Source organism: Callospermophilus lateralis, unplaced genomic scaffold (genome assembly GCF_048772815.1).
Source record: "Callospermophilus lateralis isolate mCalLat2 unplaced genomic scaffold, mCalLat2.hap1 Scaffold_66, whole genome shotgun sequence".
Taxonomy (NCBI): domain Eukaryota; kingdom Metazoa; phylum Chordata; class Mammalia; order Rodentia; family Sciuridae; genus Callospermophilus; species Callospermophilus lateralis.
The window spans coordinates 200,058-208,126 of NW_027514882.1; the positions used below are offsets into that span (position 1 = coordinate 200,058).

The following is an 8,069-nucleotide window of genomic DNA, read 5'->3' on the forward strand; positions in this document are numbered from 1 at the left end:
CAAAGATGCCAGTTTAGGTCAGGGTGGTTGACATGAATGAAGAAAAAGTATATCATTTAAGACATTTGGAGTTGCAGGACAGAAATTCAAATGTGATTTGGCTTAGTTGAATAAATAGTGTATTAGCTTATATTTACTACCAGAAATATATTCAAATATTAGGAAAGTCAATAAAATGTGAAAGCACAATTTCCCAATTTGCCTTTCTTTTTTTTTTGCTACCATAAAGTAGGTATGTAGTGTGTTCTCAAAGTTTATATGTGGGTTTCTGTATGGACTCAGGCAGAAATTCAGTTACATCAGATTCTTTAAACTCCTTCAATCCTGAAATTGTTTTTTCCACGATATTACATGCATAATAGATTATTATACATTAAAGTTTTTAAAACATTTTAAATATCTCTTATGGTTCTTGACAGCTGAGATAAAAAAATATTCTTCTCCAAATTATGACTAAGCCAATACCTAGAAAGCTTTTCTGAGATTTCTGCAAACTCCAACTAGTATCCATTTTCTTTATGCTACATTTGCGCATTCAAGAGTGATGTTTTCCTAGGTGGCTTGTGTCTTCCAAACTCATTTCTCTGATTGTATTAAATGAAAAATGATGAGTTTTGGAAGGTGAACTTAATATTTGGCACATTAATACCTAACTTATTATAGATTAATATGACCTTAACAATACCATCTTTTTTCTATTTTATTTTACTTCTCAAGTAAGAAAAAAAAAAGACCTTATGGGATAAGGACAAGCTGAGCTTAAATAAGTTACATATTGTAGGTTTCATTTACATATATAATATACACATGTAATTCTTAGACATTTGAAATGTATGTGTAGTCAGACTTCTAGATCATAATAAGGATTTTGAACATTGGATAGGCTTTATTGTTTTGCTTAAATAAAATAATAAATAGTATTTTTTATCCAAGTGGAAGTGAGTTTTGCCTAAAACAATTAAGTAAAAATGCAAATGCACCATTTTGTGTGAAAAAAGTAGATGAAGAGAACACAGTTATAAATTATATTTCTTTATAAAATACTATCTTTTTATACCTTTTATTTATTTATTTATATGTGGTACTGAAACCAGGAAACCAGGTTCCTCACATGCACTAGGCAAGTGCTCTACCACTGAACTACAACCCCAGCTCTAAAAGGCTACCTTTTAAAACTACATTAAATAATGCTTTATAAGATTGTATTAATAATTTCAGAATATATACATAGATATACATTGATATATGTACTAACATAACTTCATAAATAGGCTAGTGTTCTTGGGTAAATACATTCTCTAGGACTTATCTGGATATACCCCCAAAAATTTGTTAGCCTAGAAGCCATTGACATGCTCTGGAAAACTCCCTCTAAGAAAGCAAGCATCATGGCTCTAAATTCAGGATTAATTTTTCAAGCCCCTAGACCTGTATCACTTATGAGTTCCAATAACAGTATTAATGAATTAAAATTATTCTGATTAACATTTTTATTTTAATAACAATTAAATATAAAACTAATGAAATTTGCTTTAAATAATCTTAATGGTGAAAGTATATCCAAATCCCTTCAGCTTCTTTTTTAAAAATTCGTTATTCTAATTTGTTATATATGACAGCAGAATGCATTGCAATTCATATTACATTTGAAGAGCACAATTTGTCATCTCTCTGCTTGCATGTAAAGCATATTCACACCACTCATGCCTTTTTCACACACGTACTTAGGGTAGTGATGTCCACCTCGTTTCAACTCAGCCAGTTTTATGGAAATGGAAAAATGAAATTATTTGTCTACCTGCAAAACTGCACAGTTATTAACATGTTTTTTATACAAACCCTACATCTAAAGAAAATTTTTGCCCATATAAGAACTTTTACTTTTCCCCATATGATATTAACTTTCAATTTCCAAATATTTTAGCTTTGAAAAAAACTTTTATGACATCCTTGAGGTTAGGGGAAGCAGCTGGTAGCAGTTGCTAATATTAACAGTGGAAAAGAAGAGTGTGGCCAAGAACATAAGGGCAAATTACTTGCATAAAAAGCATCCCATAAAGCTGAAAATAAAAAAAAATCACTTCAGCACAGAGCTTTTAAATCTACAATCTTAAATAAAAGTATTTTCTAAACCTGTGGAAAATTAAAAATAGCATTAGTATGTGGACCTTAATAATATAAATCAAATGTTCATGTGAGTCCAAAAGTATCTACTGAAGAGTTAGAATTTCATGAGACCTTACTTAGGTAAAATGATGCTGTTTTATGTAGAGCTAATTACAGAGAGTTTTGGCTATATAGTAGAGCTAGGAACAAAGGTCATCCCTCTTATGGAAGATCTAGAAAAACAGCACTTCCTTTTTCTCTGTGCCAGTTAAATACAGGAGTGTAAAATAAAAATTAAAAAACCAAAAAAATAAAAATAATACCATGCCACTAAAACTTTAAGGAATCTATTCTGAGAACCTGGGAATTCAGTTCAGGGCAGTAATGAACAGTTGAAACAGAAGTAAAGGACTAGTGTAAGCTCAGGGAGAGAGTAGGGTAGGAAAATGTGCTCTTCACTTCACAGGAAGCCAGGAAGGTTTTCCAGATATGGTGACATTCAAGATGAGACCTAAGGAATAAATATGAAAGTTGAGGAAAATGCATCCCAAGTAGGGAGACATGATTGTTTAAAAAGTAATGTATTATTATTTGCTAGCCATTCCTTCAACAAGTATGTATTGAATAACAGCCATCTTATCATAGATGTCTTAAAAAACTCTTTAAAATCTGGGTTCAAGAGTTCATTGTTTGAATTGTTCTGAAATTTATGTGCAACAAAGTTCTCTCATCTATATCATATTCTTTTCTCTTTTCCTCAATGTGAGAATTTCCCTTCCCCCCCCTTAGGCCCTAGATTAATATGTTTTATAATCTTATGCAAAATCATTAAATATATAAAATACATTACAAATGGACTTGTTGTTCCACCTAAAAAAACATGTTTATTTATGATAAATTGTAAGAGAAATAATATAAATCAAAGAATAATTGATTCCTGAACTTTCCTTCTGAAGTTCAGAGCTGTGAATAAGAAATCATAAAAAACTCATTTTTGCATAATTATCATGATCAATAAAACCAATGAATAAGACTAACAATATCAGACAATATGAGAAAGCAGGTATTTTCATGTTATATAAATTTTAAAATTCAAAACAGAACCACCTTTTATCAACAAGCTTTTCCTTTAAAAATAAAAATAATAACATGCCACTAAAACTCTAAGGAATCTAATCTGAGAATCTGGGAATTCAGTTCAGGGCAGCGATGAAAAGTTGCAACAGAAGTAAAGGACTAGTGAAGCTCAGGGAGAGAGTGGGAAGGAAAATGTGCTCTTCACTTCACATGCTTCCATTTGGAGAGATCAGATCATTTTTCAGGCCTCTTGTCCAACTTTATTCAGTTTGGTCCAGAAGAGTAAGAGAGGCTCACTGAAGAGGGATTTGAGGAGATCCCAGACAAAAATGGCTTATTCTCTAGCTAATTTTCTAAGCAGCTTTACTGAACAGAGAGTGCTTTCTGGATTGTTAAGAAGCCCATAATCTTACTGGTTAATTTTATTCTAATGTGAATGCTAGAAAACCACAAATACATCAATATCTATTCTCTGATCTTTTACAACTAATTTGTAAAAGTTGATATTTTACCTCCAGTTTTTTTTGATCCTTGATCTTGCCCCTCACTACTTTCATACCATTACTGAGTTTGCAACCTTGCACTAGACACTAAACCCATCCTATCTTAATTTACTCATGTGTGAAATGAAGATAATTTTTGAAGTTCAAGTTAGTATTATTAATACGTAGAATTTCTTAACCTCATTTAGTACATAGTAAACACTATTTAAATGTTATAAATTATTTTTATTTAATTATTTCTTTTACAAATCCAACAGTGAGGGCTAAGACATATCTATGGTTTGTCTCATTTAGGTCTTTGTTATATATAACAGTGACTAGAGTGTGAGGCCTGTATTATGGGAAAATAGGAGGAGGAGTTAGAAAGCTGTTGCTGCAGGCTGGAAGACATGAGATGCTGATAGGAGATAAATGAACAATTCTTCCAAGATACAATGAATATGGTAGAGAGATTGCTTTGGGCAATCTTTCTAATAGTTTACAACACTGAACAGGTTTTCATTGTAGTCAGATTACTCTATCAACAACCTCTAGGCAAACTCCATGTCCTCTCACACAGGTGTCTTCTACCTGGAGTGGATGGAATGGTGGCTTTCAATGTATTGTCTCCATGTCCAAATTCTGGAATCCATATACATTTCACTGTTAAGGAAAACACCATCTTTGTATGTTTAACAAAGTAAAAGGTCTTGAGATAAAGAGATGACCCAGAATAAGAGATAAGAAGAGAAAAATATGGGGCAGACAGAAGAAAATATATGGAGAAGAACTGATGTCTTCCAATGTTATCAGCTATAAAAGAAATAATAAAGAGACCCTGAAGGGCCAGAAATTATTAATGTGACTTTAGAATTGGATAAAAGGTGAAGGCTGGGAGAAATTGGAGAATCACGATTAAAAGTCTAGATTTTTTAAAGAGACTGTTGGTAGACATGAATTCCAAAACTGATCTGTTGAGAGCTTAGATAGAAATCTCTAGTGCCTTAGAAGATACACATATGCCATAAACAGAATATTAGTGTAACTATGAGTATTAATACACAGCAGGAGTGGACCTAAGGGCAAAGTGAGAAATATATAATTGGGAATGTGGTGAAAGATAACTCTTATTATATAGTGATCAAAACTTGTCTGAGTTTTGTTCTCTTTTATGCAAAGCAGAATTTGTGATGAACTTTAGCTGAAGGGATTTCCAAGGAAAGTGTTAAGGGAATAACCTCATTTTTCTTTGCTAGGCATCAAAAAAATATATAAGAAATCAAAAAACAATTTGAGAAAGTAACTGTTAAGCTAAAAAAAAAAAAAAGAAAAAAAGAAAAGAAAAGAAAAAAAAAAACCACTTGATAATTGGGGAAGATCTAAGCCTGTCCAAATTGTGAAGAACATTAAAAGAAGAAAATTCATCATTGGAAAAGTACACTCTGGTGACAGGACCAAGAGTCCAGCTGCTCGACTCCCGGCCTGGGCATCTGGCATGCCCTTGGCCTCAGTTACAGCCACAGGCGGACTCTCAGCATCCTGGCCACCACAGAGATGCGCAGCCCAGTCCCCTGGCTCTGGGCGCCCTCTATCAGGGGAGACCTGGGTGGGTGAAGGATGTCTGCTCTCCCCACAGTGTCCTCTGCTCCCTCTCGGGAGGGAGGACCTGCTCATGGCCGTGTGGAGAGGGAGTTTCTGATGGCCTTGGTGAGCCTGCTGGTGGAGCAATTGCCCTGGCCAGAAAGGGAGGGAAAGGAGGCAGCGAGGGCCGCCACAAGCGTGGGAACGCGTGGAGAGCCTGCGCAGGTGCTGGGCCACAGTGTGCCACTGGTGGCCATGCCCATGTAGCCGCTGTTGCTTCCCCTAGCATGGGCCAGGGGCCGTGTTGACAGGGAGCCGCAGGCCTTGACTGACCCTGGGGCGAAGCCGCTGCCGCCAAAGGAGAAGGCCTGAACTAAAAAGCCTCTCCAGCACTACTCCCCTGCCTCCACATGGCAGCCGAAGCCTGCGCTGGAGACCCGGCAGGCGAAGTTATGAAAGCAGGAAAACTCAACGAATTCCAATGAGGCCAGTGATTTCAGCGATATGGCAAACTGGCCAACACCAGGAGAGTTAGCATTGAAAAAACCTTTTTGCAGTCTCAAAGTGTCATCAGCCAAAGAAATAAGAAGCCCCAAACTACAAAATAAAAAGAAAAGAAGGTTGAAAAGAGGAGTAACAGTGAGATTAAGAAAATTGGGAAACAAAATTAGATGGTCCCATTGAAAATGTCAGGGACGATGAGGCCCAGTCAAGCACTCAAGGAAAGAGAGCCAATTAACACAAGTGGGTATTGCTGCACTTAGATGATCTAAGACCAGAGAGTCAGGAGAGATCTGGATCCCAGAACAGCTCTCAGTGTCAACCTGAAGCAAACAAGTCTTCCCATAATAACAGGAGAAATGACACAGGAAGTTGGAGGCAAGACTGAGAAAAAAAAAGATGATAATCAGGATAAAGTATACAGTGTGAGGAGTGAGGAGAGTAATATCTGAGGTTCCTTCAGAAGTTGAGGAAGAGGACCAAAATGGGAACAAGATGAGGCAGAGGAAACTCTTGAGTGAACTTTGATTATTCATTTGGTTACTGACAACATGGTGAAAGGACAGATCAGCCATTTCAAACAGAAATTAATGCCAGTATGATGTATTACTATTATGACAGTATGGGTGTAAGGTGTATCCTGAGGAAGAAGCATTTCTTAAAGAGTATATTAAGCATTGAATTGAATATTACTTCAGTAGAGAAAACTTGAAACATGACTTTTTTGTTAGAGAAAGATGGATGAGCAAGTTTTCTTGCCTATTTCCCTGATTGGCTCTCAGAACAAACTTTAACCTCATTTTAGAGGCCCTGAAGGACAGCACAAAAATAGAAGTTGCAGATGAGAAAATGAGGAGAAAGATAGAACCAGAAAAATGGCCAATCCTGAGCCCTCCTCCCAGCAGTGTGCCACAGACAAACTTCTCTTGGCTGGTGAATTGTCCAAAGTTTGTGCAAGGACAAGCCTTTTGCTGACAAATACTCAGGGTGATGATCTACTGATGCCCTGGATGTCATCTGATGGGGATGTGCAGTAGAGCAAGTGGCTCACTGAAATGCATTGTAAATACTGGAACAAAGCATGCTGTAGAGATAGAAGTCACCAGACTGCCTTCTGTGTGAGAGTGTCCACTATTGACCCCTCGGCTGCATGACAGTGGAGATGACCACCTGTGCCATGACCCAAGACAGAGCTGGGGACCACCGCTGACATTCCAGGAGCTGCCTGCCCTTTCCTGTGTGGCTGGACTGAGATGGCATGGCTACTTTTATTTGAGGGGGAAGCTAATTGTTATCACTGTGGAAATACTTCAAGGTTCTATCTTTTGTTTCCAGGCATATGTACTTGTGTCCAGGTCAATAAAGCAGAGAAAGAGGACTGTGTAAATTTTCTCAGCTTGACAGAACTTTGGCTCTTGATCTTCCCTTTGCCATGGTGAACATTGCATAACTCATGTGTTAAGATATTTCACATGGACTGTAATATTTATTAATGTGGACATTTAAGGGGTAAGAAATTGAAGAAATAAACAAGGGTATTTTTTCATTTTTCTTCAAAATGTATTTTTAATACATCAGTATAAGTCCTGCTCACCAAAAAAGCATTAATGATGGACACTTTAACAAATTTTTATCTCATATTTCTTGGTCAGCCATGTACTTCTAATGCAGCAAGCAAATTGTTTTAAAAAGTTGAATAAATGTGACATTGTTTGTTTGTTTATTTTATTTTTTTATTTATATACAACAGCAGAATGCATTACAATTCTTATTACATGTACAGAGCTCCTTTTTCATATTTCTGGTTGTATACATAGTATATTCACACCAATTTCTGTCTTCATATATGTGCTTTGGATAATAATATTCCTCACATTCAACCATCATTAATTACCCCATGCCTCCTCCTTTCCCATCTCACCTCTTTGCCCTATCTAGAATTTGTCTATTCCTCCAATGCTCCCCCTCCCTATACCACTGTAAATCAGCTTCCTTATATCAAAGAAAACATTTGGGATTTGTTTTTTTTAGGATTGGCTAATTTCACTTAGCATTATCTTCTCCAACTCCATCCATTTACCTGAAAATGCCATGATTTTATTCTCTTTTATTTCTGAGTAATATTCCACTGTGTATATATGCCATTTTTTTATCCATTCATCTATTGAAGGGAATCTAGATTAGTTCCACAATTTAGCTATTGTGAATTATGCTGATATAAACATTGATGTGGCTATATTACTGTAAGATGCTGTATTAAGACTTTTGGTTATAGACTGTATTTAAGTCTTTTGGTTATAGACTGAGGTTCAAATGGTGGTT

General features: G+C 36.0%; 1 pseudogene; it reads left to right on the forward strand.

Moving 5' to 3' along the window:
- Positions 1-5,729: 5,729 nt before the first annotated feature.
- LOC143390055 (la-related protein 1B pseudogene) lies at positions 5,730-6,749 on the forward strand (annotated as a pseudogene).
- The last annotated feature ends 1,320 nt before the right edge of the window (positions 6,750-8,069 follow it).